General features: G+C 37.4%; 1 protein-coding gene across 1 annotated transcript in view; it reads right to left on the bottom strand.

Annotated features, from left to right (window-relative positions):
• Window positions 1-14,034, bottom strand: part of KCNK2 (potassium two pore domain channel subfamily K member 2) — a 118,415-nt gene extending 104,381 nt beyond the window's left edge. The window contains exon 1 of the mRNA XM_052681148.1: window positions 13,355-14,034. The gene's annotated coding sequence lies outside the window, so the exon portion shown is untranslated. The remainder of the gene's footprint in view (window positions 1-13,354) is intronic.
• Window positions 14,035-14,681: the final 647 nt, after the last annotated feature.

Raw genomic sequence — 14,681 nt, 5'->3', positions numbered from 1 at the left:
CAGCACTGTTACAACATCATTTCTGTATCCACCTAAGCCAGAGACTGAAACATCAAGACTGAGTTTTGCAGGTTTGCCCTTGCGCAGCCTTCCTGATTGCTTTTATTTAAGCAGGACCTGATCATATTGCTGGAACCTTCAGGGATAATCCTGAAGGGAGACGAGCACAGCTTTAAAAGGATTCAGGAGCAGTGTGGATAAATACGTGAAGAAGTTGGAACCTTAGCATTGATTTCACAAGCTGGAAGAAAACAGATCAAATTTAATTATTCATCCAACTCCAGTCATTGATTAAATCTATAGCTGGTGGCTAAGGGCTCAAGCCGACAGATTTGCAATCAAATAAAATCTACTACCTGAAATATTTCCACTTGGCGTAGCAAGCTGTAGTTTCTTCTTCTCTCATTTTTGAGATATACTTGGTTAATATCTCATTATCTTGATTATGTAAGAGACAGGGAGGAAAGAATTTCCATTTTTCTAACCTGCAGTTCAAACTCAATAGATATTTCTGTGCTTTTACAAAAAAAACTAATTGCCTATAAAATATAATTATGTTATTTAAAAAGGAAAGGAAATATTTGGAGCTACATTTGTAAGGCAGTGTTTGCCATTAGTCAATGAATATGGTCAGGTTGTTTAAATTCTTGAAACTGTGATAGGAACAGGCACAACTTACTTTCTGTCTTCAATATTTTTCCATTGGCTACAGCTGAATACTGTTATTTGCAGCTGGGAAGTACTGAAGTATTAGGCTAAGACCATTGTAGGAAGCAAGATATCTGACTTCATCAATCAATAGTCTAATCCAATTCAGAAAGTCATATGTACCTATCTATTTTAAAACCCACAGAAATATAAATGTTATACAAGTGGATCTAATAAAATCAGGCATCTTCAATGGTCTAATTTCAATCCACAAGCCAGAATGCTATTGGTGTAGCATATATAAACTCAATTTCAAATGGCTCTTGAAAGAGACAGCTTCTTGTTTATGTTTGGCCCATCAGAAGTTTTCTTTTGGGGGAAGCTAAGTACTGATGAAATGCCATGCCTTTGCAGGCTCCTTCCTTTCTGCAGAGCTCATAAGTCATCAGAATGTCCTGCAACATGCTGTGATTTCTAGTACAAGCAGAATGTATGCATCAGTGTAATTCATACCAAGATGACACTCGAGGCACACAAAAAAAACAATGGGAGGCATATTGTTTTTGTCTTTTCCAACACAGAAAACAATCAAGAAATGTCAGTCTTGGCATGTGCATGGAGCTTCACGAAGGATAAGATTTTAAGCTGGTTCTCTTCCTATTTATATTTGTCTTTCTACTGCCAGAATGATCTTTTCTTTCACTGAATTAACTATTGATTTACTCAAGTGTGAGTGAGCCAATTCCTGTTTAAAATCAGCATTGTGATTTTCTCAATTGTTTCAACTTTTTTTTTTATTAAAAAAAAAAAATTCAAGTTATCCAAAAACTGGACTTAAGTTGTTTTGGTCAAGTTCCCAACTTCATGGAAATTGCATTATTAATATCACCTCATTTCCAAACAAGGTTTTATACTTTTTTTTTTTTCCCCATCTCACAGCCTTCCTTCGCATAATAGCTATAATTATTCTTTTTAGCAAAAGCACTTGAACATTTGAGAAAAATGTCTTATTGAATCCCTAATAAAATAGGGACACATCAGTTATATGCTAGAAGGAAAAAGATTCACCAGCAACTGCAAATTACAAAGGTTGCAAAGTGCCTTGATGAGCTGACTTTAGCTCTGATTGATAAACAGCAGTAGATATGCATAAGAGAGTGTGGGTGCCTCCAGCATGTCTCTGCCTTCAGTGAAGCCAGAGAAGAGGGAAAACAAAGTGCTTTACAGAAATCCATTCTCTTGCCTGGACTGATAAGCTTACAAAATAAATAATATGCATTAAACATAAGTAAGGAGAATACAGAGAGCATTTGTCTTCATCTATACTGTTTCAGAATATTCATCCAAATTCATCTCCTGTGCTGTTTCTGTGAGGATAAATGGATAAACGTGGCTCACTCTTGAATTGTATTCTCATCTGAACAAAATCAGTGATGATAGCTGTGTGAAAACCTAGGACTGAGATCCAGCTCCTTAATGCCTTGTGAAAAAGCAGCACAGCTTCAATCGAAAGGGTATCCAAACTGCCCTGCCAGAAGTGAGTGGGCAGATTACAAAAAGGAACAGAAAATGCATTGCCCCAGTGACAGAAGACATCAGCAATGGCATATCAAGCAGCATTTACAGAGACACATATCCCATCTATCTCCTGCTCTACATAGGACAGCCAGACAACCAGCCCACATAACTTCCTTAGCTGCCACAAATGTGGAAAAACCTTAAGTTTAAAGTTACAGAAGAATCATTTCTTTTGTCATACCTGCACACATCAGTGCCCACAATGGAAACAAACTGCTCCCAAAGAACATCCTCTAGCAGCAGTTCCTAGTAAAGTATCCCAATCTTCACAACAGGAGATTTTTAAGCACCATGTGGCAAAGATGAGTACAGTCTTCGCCCAGTATGAAAAGATGTGAAAAATAACAACACCTCCAACACAGAAAAAAGCTTATAAGATTTAGGGAAACAAATTTTATTCTTTAGAATTTTGAAGGGGAGCGGGCTTCTCTTTGTCAGTTTCAGGCATTAGTACAAACAGACAATGGAGAAGTGATACACAAACTCTTTCATGTTAAGCATGCTTTCAATGCACCCACTGATTTCTTAGATACATTCTGCTGTGTTTTTCAGAAATCCCACACCAATATTATTCATCTATGACAAGAATATATCGTGGGCCATATTATACCCACTACTATAGCAGCAAGTCCTACAGCTTTTTCCCCTCCAGTGACTCCTAGGAGAAATTATAATTTTCAGCAATATACAGTTGTTCACTATAGTTACAACTTATGATTCACAATTACATACTGTATCAATGGCAAAACTCCACTGACAGGGAGAAAAAAATGCAATAAAAGTACCATTGCTGAATTCCCTAGAGGAAAATCCACTCTTCTGTTGGTAGAGCAATAACCAAGTTCAGTGTCTGTAGTGAATACTACTTCTCACTGCTATATCACTTAGCATTTCCTATGAAATCACTTCTGTAGCTTAAAAGTTAAATTCCCTGGTGATTCAAAAAACTGGAGGACAGAATTCTTACACCTGTTACATATCAGTTGTAGTAGACCCTCTCCTGCATTTTTTTTTTTAAAATCAATATCTTTCCATGGTTTCCATCTTTCCAAGAAAATTATTCTGCATACCGGTCCTTTGTAATTTTACCTCTTTCAAAGCTGTCCAAGTTGCTTCAGTATTTCATTGTAATCTGACCCATACCTCCTAAATTCTGAAAGCTTGTTTTAGAAATGTCAGGCTATTAAGAATCATTACACCAAAATAAATAATATTTACTATCAATTCAGTTGGATGCTGCCTTAAAACTAAGAGCCCAAACAACTCCCAGACCATCACAGCAGAGTGGACAACTCTCTTTTACTCTCCACTCCTGTTTTCTTTCTATACAATTTAAGTCAAAATTGCAAACACTCCTTACCTTGCAGATGATACGCAGAAAGCTATCCCAGCCAAGTCAGTTATCACCTTGGAGAGCCTCCTAAGTAGAACATGGATGGGTAAAAGGCAAAGCAGAGACAGGCAGTCTGTAGGGCAGCCCTGTAATCCAATAAGCTCCTCTGTTTGCACTGAGGTGAAAGGTGTCTTGGCTTTTCATTTAGAAATCTAGATAACGATTAAAATTCTGGAATACTCCAACAACAGCTGCTTTAAGCAGAAGTTACCAGATGGCAATATTTGTGTGGGTATCACGAAGTCTGGCAAGGAACAAACTAATGATGTACAAAATGCCTTGATGCACAGCCTTCAAGCACTAAACTTAAAGTGAAATGAAGCTTCGTGTAAGGACTCGTCTATCCTGCCTTTCACTTAAGTGGAAAAAAAAATTAACAATACAAGTGTACAGACAAGGAGTTACTTGGCACAACGTTGTTGGGATTGAAATGAGTACCATCTCTCAACGTGGCTCATATTTGTGAATTTGTATGCAAATTTTGCAAAAAAGCTCTAGGCTAGGACACATTTTAGACGTATTGCTGTGAAGTTTCCCAGTGGGTGTTTGGAACATACATAAAAATACAAAGATTAGAGCACAGGCCTCTTTCAATCGTATTTTAGAAATGGAATATAATGACAGCTTAAAATCCCAAATCCAGTGAAGCCTGTAAAGTTCAAGAAAGTTCATCTTCAGAAATAATATCCTTAAAAACATACGGTAAACACAAACAAGACAAGCCCCTACAAAGGTTTAAGGAGGAAACTTCAGAGCTATCTGCCATACGCATAAATAAAACAGACTCTTATTAAACACTTTTGGTATGTCTTTCAATGGTCAACAGCAGAAATGACAGAAACAGTAAGAAACAGCATCAACTGCAGCCTGCTTTTAAAAAAACAAAAATGATTTACTGAAGACATCCACAGAGCACGGTACATGCACTGTGAAGTAAAAGCATACTTTAAATTTTCTCCTGTTTACAGCAACATATGGCTGTGGTCCACCTCTCCACTGTTACTTCAGAGTTCATGTACCACATTCATAATGAACTCAGACAACCTAAATGCAAAGCTTAAACCAGGCCTTCAGGTGCACACGATTTCACCTTTTCACTCCAACTTCGAGCATTTGCAGCAGAAAAGCAGTAACCTATGTAAAGAATATACATTTACAGGTCAGAGCTCAGGTGCAATCTCTCTGAAAATTGTGTTGAACAGGTAAGCTTGCTGATTTCAATTGCAATACTGAAACCTTTATCAAAGAATACCAAAAAAATGTTGATTGATTAGTTCTGCATTTTTATCCAGCACTGATGGAACGGTCACTGATTTATTTTTATTTTGTACTGAAAAGTATAGCAAACTTGCTTTGCATTAAATATTTCATTTCCCATAACTTCTTTTTTTTTTCCCCCTTATAAAATTTGCAGAAATCTTTTGACAAATAACAGGTAATCAAAGCCTAAACAAGTTGAGATAAATTATAATGATAGTTACAAATCAGAACAAATATGTAGCTCAATAAAGCACAAATACATTACTCATTAATATCTGTGCTTTTAGGAAAGAGTTTCCATATCATAAACAACTGACTGTTTAAAGTAAGCTGTAGTGAAATTCACTACAGATGGTTTAAATTATTTACTGGTCTGTGACTCCAGTGACGGTCCTCCAATCCTCTACCTTGCTATTCAAGACTTCTGAGAAACAAAACTGAGTAATAATTATCATCTCTAGAAATTTTACACAGAATAATTACATTGAATCATACCAACTTATTTATGTATTTTTTCATTTGTTCTGTTGGACTATTTCTCCAAGACAACTATTATATTCAATATCCTCACTGTATTAGCATCCTGCAGTAATGTATTTAAGTTGAGCATGTTTATTATATTTATTAACCAAAGAACAAAAATAATAGAATGAGATGTAATAGAACACATACATCTTCTGTGCAGTTAGCAAGCAATATATTTAATTGTTTCTCCATGTTGTTTTTTTTTTCTTTTTCTTTATTTCAATTAGTGCCAGCAGATTCTAAATTCAACACAATTTACTTAGTACAAAGCATGTTCTGCAATAGGGGTCTGAGCAACTCTGAAGTTTACATACTACTGTAGCCATGGAAATTTCTGCAGGAAAAGTGAGAAGTTCACTGGAAAGCAACTGTACGTCTGCATCAGGAAGGAGAGAAACATCCTGCATAACTCTGCACCCCTCAGCAAGAATAAGGTCATAGAATGTCCTGTCTACCTGCAGCACTTGGCAGTGACACATGAAGAAACCTGGCCCATGCACTCCCCTTTTCCCAGCACCTGAAGTGTGAGAAAAGCTCTCATGCAAGAACAAAGAGCCAGAATGCACTTGTGCTATATGAAATGAGTTGGAGGACCGGACAGGAGGATGTGAAAGCTGCAAATGGCCCACGGTAGAAGGCCAGAGGCTCAGCAGCTGCTGAGAAAAGTGACCTAGGTCACTGCCACTGGCCACCATTCCTGGCATGAAGACATCAGATCCAGAGCATGAGAATGACACACAGCATATCCTGTCCCCAGTTACAGAGGGGTGCAAAGGTGCAAAAGTCAGCCAGCTCAGTGCCTACCTTTCAGAACAGAGAGATATGCATCAGAGGACAAAAACTGGGTCAGCAGAAATCCCCTCTCCCAGCAGATCCTCCCAGATACCTCGCAATAACGTTACCTTGTTTTAAATGGATGAGCCGTCATTGTTTTACCCTGACTTATTCCATCAACATTTCCACTTTCCCCAGAGATGGGCTTAAGCCACAAACTTCACATGCAGCTCTAAATTCCCCTGAATTTTCAGATGAAGAGACATGCCAGGAATTTAAAATTTATTTTCCCGTAGCTGGGAAATTATTCTTACAAAACAACAGTCCTCTACAGTAAGTGAGCACATATTTCATTCTCCTAAACTGTGTGCACAACTATACAATCAAGCTGGTCCTATGCTGTTCATTATTAGCTTATATCATTAAGCATGATTTCTCTTTGGTCACATCCACATACTGAAGTATTTAGTATAATAGAACCAGCAGCATTCTTTTTAAGCAATGGATGAAAAGCAACAAAAGTAGAGAAAATGTGCTTCCAACATACTGCTGGAATTTAGATGTAATAATACACCTAAAATGCTAAAGGATCTTAGGGCCTAAGGAGATATTTTGTCTCTTGAATTACCATAGGACCTTTTACATGAAATTAGGATTGGACACAAATAGTCATTTGGATCAGGCACTGCTGCCTTAAAATTTAATCTACATTTCATTTGAAGAAATTCTAGGGGTCGTCCTACTGTCTTTAAAACAAATTGAAAACTGTTGCAAGGCAGAGGGAGCAGGAGCCAGCTGTCTGATATGTTATTACATACTGAGTACTATTTAAAAGTACTTAATTTCTTCGACACTGCCTTCAATTTCTCATACTCTATCTTCATAACGTACACGGTCTTTCTGCTTTTTGAAAATAAGGTAATGAGAAGTAATTTAACAATCCACCAGATAAAGTGGGGTAGAAGTTAAAGCCATAGAAGGTGCCTCACTCTTTCTGGCCATAAATAAGTGTCAGTATCAGTCTGTAAAAATCAAATTGCTTGACTACTCTTTTTTGGGACAACATCCAAAGTGCTATCTCATTTCCAATGTGGCATGAAAACAGAGCCAAAACAATACCAGCATCTTCTACCTTGGATGCATGATTTCATTTTAAAAATATTTCCTATGACTCTATTCAAAATAAACAGAAAGGACCTTACAACCTGAATCAGACAGTGACAAATATAATTTTCCCCAAGTTGACACCCTCATTATTTTTTTTATAACTCTACCTGCTAAAACAGTCACCCTATAAGTCAACTTTAGGAGAAGTTCCTGCTTCTACATATTTATTTTTATTAGCATGCATCCATACCAAATTCATGTAAGGCTTGCCAACTTTTTGATCATCTCTTTACACCTTGTGATCAGGCAGCAAGTATAACCAATGCAGCTCAATCTTATCTTTTATGTCAAAATTGCTGAGAACCAAGAATTTCATATTTTTCTAATGCTGAATCTAGCTTTAACCTAGAGTGGGTATCATGCCTTAGCAAATACCCTAGATCAGCATTTCAATTACTTTTACTAACTTAATAGCAAAGAAATATTAATAAAATTACCTCGATATTCAGTCTTACTATGATTTGTACAAATTTTTTTTTTTAAACAAGTACTCCCAGATTCTCATAGAAGGAAAGCAACTCATTTTCATTCAAAGATAATGATGTATTAAGACAGGAAGAATTTCAGGTGATGCACAGGTCCTAACAAAAATAGCAGCAGGGTAGAACAGGGGCAATGTGTTCTTTAAAGACATTTAGCAAATTGAATTTTCATGTCAAGTTGTATCTACTATTTGCAAGTGATCCTTCCCGAACATCTGCAAGAATGGCAAATGGTGCTAGGTATTTCCTAGGTTTACCAATTCCAGTACCCACAGGTAAAAATAACCACGCTAAGAATGCTTCTTTCAATAGGCTAATATAAAAATATAAACTTATTTTACGTCACAAAGACGCTCATAGGGGTTTTCTTTATGCTCATCTATGTTATCAAGCACAAGCTGGACCTCAACATGAAGGTACCATGAGCAATTCTGTCCACGACCTCTCTGTTTAGACTGGTAAATTGCAATAAAGTGTGTCTTTTGAGTTGGAGTACTCAATGTCTGGTTAAATAGCTTTTACACAGATCTGCTTCACAATCCCTTTATAAAGTTCCCTGTGTAGGTAAACAGTGTTCAGCACAAATGAGAGCCCAACTGTAAATATAGACAGTTGTCTTTAGCATTGTGTTTCTTACCACATTAATTTCCTGCATTCCTGTTCCAACATGAATGCCATTTCCCAGTGCAGAGGAGTGTCAGCTGTAGACAGTTTACAGAGATCAGCCTCAGGGTACTAATACTCTGGAATAAAAAACTTATTCGTTCCTTAGAGACTCCTGTCATCTCTGGAATGAAGGCTGATTTGACAGCACACAGGCAGGATACTAAGTGTACTTTCTGGAGCAGGGATTCCTAAAATGTTCCCAGCAGTGGGAAAGATTATTCTTTCTGTAGTATCACTACTGGAATTGCATATTTTTAGAAGCCAGGGAATGACTTTGAGGAATGCTTGATTCATCTACTTTAATTCCCACTACCACCAAATGTTTTCAGACCATTCTCTTTGCCCTTGGCAGGCTGGTCACTCACTTCATCTCCCTGTGTAAAAGTGTGAGGGAGGAAAGAATGCTTTACAGCTGCCAGGAAGAAGTGGTTGCAAGAAACTACGGAAGGGAACAAGAAGAAAATAAGGTGTGTGGATAGGCTTGTTTTTTATTATCTCTCTATGCAATAAGGATCCAAGGCATAGCATCATCTCATAGCACATACTGTCTCACAGAGTTAAATCATTTTTTAATTTGGAAACAACAATCAGCAAGAATGCTAGCTGGCAGTACACAGCAGCTCCTTCATCCAAGTAAGGATTTGTATCTCCAAGGAGGACACATTCCTTCTGCTGCCAGTGAGCCATTTCCTATGTCATGCCAAAGAGTCAGCAGAAGGCCTGTCAGTCAGGACAAACTGCATAGATCCAAAAAACACTTTGCCATGCCGTTCTCCCAGAGTCAGCTACTGAACTGAGGGAAGAACATACAGCAGCAGTGGATGAAAAGGGTGAAAAGTTGACCTCCAGTTCACAAGTGCATGAACAAAACAGGAGAGATATTACTTACACCATCCTGAATGATATTCATCCCCAAACCCATGTTCACACAAACCAGTACTGAAACCCACAATGCAATGGAGTGCACCACATTGCTACTCACCATTCTATAGACCCATCCTTCCCACATTCCCCAAATAGAGACTAACCATTCTCTCTGTACTGCAGGACTGTCCTTGTTACATTTCTGTCATTTCCTTCACTCTCATTTTTCTCAGTCCTTCTGTGGAGGTGAGGTCACTACTGTATCCTTACAGTCACCCTAGGGCAGCCATTCTTACCTTCCTGCACAAGGGTCTTCACCAGCAGCAGCTGACATAGCTCATGTGATCATAAGCGATGTATCATACGCAGCCCTGGTTTAGCTGAGAAGCAGCTTTACATGGAAACAGAAGAGTGAAGAAACAAAGATGGACGTACCATTCATCTCTCAGATATGTCTGGAAGTACATGTTGCTGCAACAGATTTACAAATAAACGAGTTTGTTGGTTGTTTTGTTTTTTTTTTTTTTTTTTTTTTTTAAATAATATAATTTGTTGTCAGTGCTCAGGGTTATTTTTGGCCAAGAATGTTATTCTTTGAGTGCCTGAACTCCTCTGAAGGCTTCTTCCTCCTGTGAACTACAACTGGTTCATGGAGCAGCCTCCAAGTCCTGTGTGGTAAGCTGTCAATTCCAAGAAGAATGAGTCAAGTGTTTGCCCACAAGAAATTCATTCCCTGTTATTTTAGGAAGAGGCAGAGAAGCTCATAACTCATTCTCATCACTGCTGGGAAGCAATCACCAGGTCTCTTGCACAATTCAGAGAAGAGGTCTTCATGGTGATTTAAGCAACATGTTTCAGCCAAGGTAACGCATGACATAGCAGTGTCAGTGTCATGGAACGTGCATTTTAAATAAGAATTAAATGGGTACTTCCGCACTTTATTTCAACAGTGATCACCCATCTGCATCCAATTTAAGATTTAGAGTTTTTTAATAAGATTTTCAACAATAGTTATTTTTAAACTAATCAATAAAAATAATTACATTACTGAATAATGATAGCAATGACTTGAATTGCTCTCACTACCATGAATTAAATCCCAGATATCCATCAGCATCTTTGACTGTGAAGGGTTTGGAAGCACTGAGTCATGGGTTTAATTTTGGAAATGTGATTCTCACCTTGCAAAATGATATTTGATCAAGCTTTTCTGTAAAAAAAAAAAAATAATAATAATAATAATAATAAAAAAAAATAATAGACTTTAATAGTTCTTTTTGCTATGCAAAGGTATCTTCTGCAGTTAATATAGAAAGCAGTGCTTCAGTAACCGAGCTGAAGGTGTTAAGTCCCTAGTCCAAGCCTAACATTATCAAAGGGCCTAGAGGTAGTCTCTACCAGATTGGAAATTTGTGTCTTGAGAGCCAGCATAGAGACTAAATTACTGTAATACTCCATATGCTGGTGGACAGGATCATCTTGACTCAGGTACTTTATTTATATCTGTAATGCCAAATTTGTGCCATTACTTCAGGGTGTGTAGAACTTACCAGCCCTGCTTAAAAAGTCTACAGAATGAGTTAATGGTGTACTTTTAAGCATGGTGTATAGATTTCTTGCTTCAATTCCCAAATGTTGCTTTTCCTTACAGCATTGCATTCATACACAGACTTCTATGAAAGATCAAGAGACACTGTCTATTACACAGGCACACACAGAAATAGTACACATCTGAGTACAATGCCACAAAAAAAAAAAAGAGTGGTAAACAGTCACAGTTGCTGAGACTGAGGCTAAATTTACTCATAAAACTTCTCTGTCAACAAGTTATTTAAGGCTTGTCACTATATTTTTATCCTTCCTGCAGGTTTGAGTTTCTAGATCGTTACTGCGAATTAATGATAAAGATGTTTGAACTTCCTTCCAGTGGTTGGAAACATGTATTTTAGAAACATATTCCTATACTAGTTTATCACAGGCTGAATTTAAAAGGTTTCCAAGAAGCATATCAGGCTATTTATATATTAGATGAGAAACAAGAAGGATAGACATTACTTTTAAAATTTCAGCAACAATAAGAGTAACTTACAACTACACCATTCAGACATATTCTGGAAATAAATGAGCAGATGTGAATATGTCTGTAAGTATTAATCAGCTTAGCTTAGTTATAAGCGAGAATGTAGATTTTTCACAACATGTAGTTTATACTAAATGAAAAAGAAATGTGATGAAAACAGTCTGAAAAATAGCCTGCAGTCTTTATTGTGTGCTTGAATTTGCAAGGTGCACAACCTCCATTAATGTTCACAGGGTAGCATAAGAGCTGGCAATTGGCATGATCTCTAAAGTAAAACTCACGCTTCAGAGAGTTGCTTAAGGGAATGGTCTACTTCCTCAGTGATAGATTTGTTTGTGGCAACCACAGACAATAGTATGTTTAAATTCCTGTACTATAAGTAGCCTACACCTAAAAGATCGAATGTCACGCTGATTCAGATGGCATCCTTGACTACTGCTACCACTTCATGATATAGAAGTTACGTTAAACTCATGTAACTGCAGCTTTCTGCAAAGAAATTTTACAATAGTAAGGCCACAGAAAACTTCATAGAAAACTACAAATACAGTACAGTACCTCCAGCTTATGATAGCGTCTACTGAAAGAAAGAAGGCAGAAGGATTCCTATGAAAATCCCAGATTGCCAAAGGTTTAGAGTCTCCGCTTACAATATTTATACTTCTGAAAATTATGGTTTAAAGCCTCTGAAGAATTTTGCTAGTACAACTCCATTTGAAAGTTGAGTCTTTATGTTTGTTTTACTACAGTATTCTCAGCAATAGTAGGATTAGCACTACACACTAAAGAGCGTAGTCAGAACAGAAGTACTTCAGACCTCTTCAGCAGTACAGCAAGAGGACATCTCTCATAGATCAGTCTAGGTTTTAAGGTGGAATAGCATCTCACTGTTACCTCCTTTACCTATCTTTTTGAGTGCACAACATGGAAGTTTTTTCCTACTTTCTGGTGTAGATCTGCTTGTGCATTCAAGATAGAGGAGGTGGAGAGAGGGGTGTTAGGAAGGGAGAGAGAAAAGGAAGGGCAAGCTGGTTAATGTTTTTCTTTTGGCTTGTTTTTATGAGTCACTCCACTAAGTATTTGCATTAGCAGATCTCCTGCTGCTGCTAGATCATTCAATTGTTTGTTTAGTTGTTCTGCCTCATGAAAAATCCAACAATACTGAATTTCTATAGAACTCTCTATTTTACTAAATAATTAAATCTCTAAGAACCAAATAAGTGCCCATTTCTGTGGTCCCTAAAGCAATAGAAGCTCCCCCAAAACTGCGCTACTACTTACTTCACTGAAGGTTACAGAACCATACTTTTGCTTCCTGATTGAGCTTGACCAGAAAAAGTGAAAACAACATAACTGAAATATCACAATAACCAAGTTTAAAGTTCAAAAGTTTTTACTCAAACGTGTGAGTTGAAGTGTAATGTTGCTTAATGCAGAGCTACATTGGTGAAACCAAACATTTAGTATAACTTTGATCAAATCACTTTGAAAGAGTTGCATCTCTCCCTTCAGGTGTGAAACTAATATTGCTCAAATGCATATCAGATTAGATTCTGCACAGGCACCAAAGTTGTCACTGCCTTCTTCCTGCAGAACAGAGTCATCAGAAAATCTTCCTACAGTGTTGAAAAAAATTAGGAATCTAAGCAAAATGCCATCACAGCCAGCAGCCTACCAGCAGCTAAGTCCTAAGGAAAGCAAATAAAAAAACCACTTTTTTTCCTGTCTATAGAGACTAAACAGCAATTTTCTCTTCAGTGTTCTTTACCTCTTGCTTATTCAACCTTCTAGATTACCTTAACACTCTGCTTCCAATAAACCTTTTTTCATTTACAAGAGTGCCAGCATATGTTAATTTAAATAGAAGCTAGAAATCTGTTCATTAGATTAAAAGGCAATAAAAATATCAGAACTTACCTGTTCACAGAGGATGGTTCTGATTTCCAATCTGTGTGACAGACTTGATTCCAAGAGGAGTATTTGAAAATGAAGCTCTTCAAAACAGTTCTATATCTTCTTTGTGAGTTGCTCACTTCATTTTTCCATCTCTTCAATCAAAACAATGACTGATAAGGGAAAAATGGCTGCTTAAAAGCCATAAAAACCTTGTCCCAGTTCCAAAGAATCAGCAGATTAAAAAGAGCTTTTCTTCATCACAGACTTCTCTCCACGCAACTTTCTCTTAAGCACAGTTCAATCCCAAACAATGAATGCATATAAATGGTGTCTTCTTATCACATCTGTTCCTGGTGTGAATTCAGAGATGCAAGTGCTGACTTCAGTAACAAAAATACTTTTTTAAAAAGTTGCTTGTTATTCTTGCTGCACCAACATAACTGAGGGAATATGAGCTATAGCTCTTCACCATCATCAACAGAACCATGGGGTAATTAAAGGTCTCACTGCCTCAGTGAGATTTAAAACATAGCGTACCCATCCTTCAAAGCATTTGCCACCTGTTATCTGCTAGAAGACACAAAGCTAGCAGATAAAGTTTATAGTTGCTTGGTTTCATCTGAAGTCTGTTAGGGAGATAAAGTTTATCTTCCACTTACTACCTGGGCATATATATTTTTTTGAAGTTGCTAGAAATATTAAACCATGTTTTAGAAAACTGTTTAAGTCCCCTCCTGTATATAGAATAAAGCAATAAAGTTGTACATCCTTGCTCAAAATGCCACTTAGACTCAAGACACCTTTCAAAGGGGGATGTCACTTGGATGACTTTGGAACAGCAGCATCACTCTATGTAAAACATATAGCAAGAGACTGGTGTAACATATCTTCTGCAGCTTATACTATTTTCCACAGCGTTCTACTGATGTTTAAAACCCTTTAACTGTATCTAAGACACATCAGTGATCAATATGGAATGGTATCAATATGCCTGTGGTATTTGGACATTCCCGCCTGCTACTGTGGCCTGCAATTCATCCACTGAGAGTTCCTCAGTTTCAGTTTAGCTGTGACACAACTTGTCAACAATTTCTTTCGGATATAACATCACCCAAAAAGCAGATCTGAATAACCACTTTTTTAAGAAATGCAGAAAATTTCAGAGTAGTGCTCACACAAAACCTAGTCCATCTTTTGGTCACTTAAAGCACATAACAGACTTGGTGATGGAATGGCCATGCTCTGGGCTGTACACTGGTTCATTACACACACGCAGCTCCCTTAAGGCACAATGTGAATTCAATTACCCAAGGAGAGGGAGGACATTCTTCAGGATATGCACGCATTC

The sequence above is a fragment of the Tympanuchus pallidicinctus genome, unplaced genomic scaffold (assembly GCF_026119805.1).
Source record: "Tympanuchus pallidicinctus isolate F22 unplaced genomic scaffold, pur_lepc_1.0 scaffold1, whole genome shotgun sequence".
Taxonomy (NCBI): Eukaryota; Metazoa; Chordata; class Aves; order Galliformes; family Phasianidae; genus Tympanuchus; species Tympanuchus pallidicinctus.
Note: the sequence above shows the minus strand (reverse complement) of the source record. Positions and strands in the feature narration are given on the sequence as shown.